The sequence below is a fragment of the Musa acuminata genome, chromosome BXJ1-4, assembly GCF_036884655.1.
Source record: "Musa acuminata AAA Group cultivar baxijiao chromosome BXJ1-4, Cavendish_Baxijiao_AAA, whole genome shotgun sequence".
Classification (NCBI taxonomy): domain Eukaryota; kingdom Viridiplantae; phylum Streptophyta; class Magnoliopsida; order Zingiberales; family Musaceae; genus Musa; species Musa acuminata.
The window spans coordinates 42,320,952-42,322,500 of record NC_088330.1 but is presented as its reverse complement, the minus strand read 5'-3'; positions in this window follow the sequence as shown (position 1 = coordinate 42,322,500).

Genomic DNA, 1,549 nt, shown 5'->3' with positions numbered 1-1,549 from the left:
TGCATTTGATAGAATTATCGTCAGAGTAGTCAACTATTTGCTCCTCGTGTTGATTCCGAAGGTCGAGCTTGGTAACGTGGCCAGTGATGTTGTTGCAGTCGACGCCTTCCCAGGTACAACAATCCTCCCCGACCCGACCCAGGAGGAGAGACGATGGGAAGGATCATAGAGTCCGAGCTTGAAGTCGATCAGGGCTTTCCGTTCTCACTCTCGACGACGGATATAATTGAACCATGAGAAATCTTATGCTTAATGGTTAGTAACTAGATATAAAGAGAAATAAACTTTTGTATATGAACAAATACTAGTTATAACATGTAGCAGAATTAAATAGAATTACAATCAAATAAAATACCAATATATACATGGAAAACTCATCCAATCTAATGTGAAGGGTAAAAACTATGAGACAAACTAGAGATAATCCACTATAATAATAATGAATATACAAATCTTAATTTCTTGCCCAAAACTCTAGCAACAATCATAAGAGAATAACTGGGATATAAGGATCATGTCATTGTGCATAATATTTAAATCCTCCCTAATTCTCCCCAAGTAATTATAGTAAGATGGCTATGTTGGGATAGCGGAAGAATACAATTTGACAAAAAATTGACAAAAGATTACATTCGATTTCGGTGTCAATTTAATGATATTGACAAGCATATCTTTCCCATGCATCTAACAAATTAAATCAAATTAGCATGCAAGCTTAGGTGACCAAGAAAAAGAAAAAAAAATGTAGGAAGCCAAAATTTCTTTTGTATGTGACAATAATTTTTCCCATGTGGCAATCTATTTTCGTTAATATATTCCATTCACACGGTGAGTAACGCAAGACAAATTTGAAAAAAAGTAATGTCTAATAAAATTAGAAGAAATTATCAACTCTAATTTAATTCTTCCAAAAAAACAAATAATCTAAAAAATCCTATTGTATGATTTTATTTTTTGCATCTTGCATCTCATATTTGATTTCTTTTTTTCCTTTGAATTCATGTTCTACTAATAATTATTTATGACGATATAGTATGTCCAAACATATAATGAAAATCCTTGATAAATATAGTAACATAATCTATTATTTTTTGTATGGACAAATACAACATAGCATGCACTAAAAACTGAAGTGTACAATTTGAACTTGTAAATTGATCAGTGCCCACGGTACCATTTTATATCGTTATCATTTTCTTCGCCAAAAAATAAAAAGCAAAAAATTACTTAAAATTATCATTGTTTACTAGACCCATACTCGATAGCTCAAAATCACTCGATCGATGTGCTTGATATTTCAAAGTGGGTAGATATGGTGTTGCTTTCATGATTTATGTCTTTGTAAATTATCATGACCACTAGAAATGTCCGACGTATATAGTTGGAAATTGTAGGATGAAAATTTCCGAGTAGGAGTTGTTTCCACGGCGTACTATCTCTATCAACCCTTATTGGAGGATGAAGATATGTTTGAAAACCTGTGGCAGGAATCATCAAGACACTGCATCACGAAACACTATCATCAAATCAACTCCATGTCTTCTCAAAG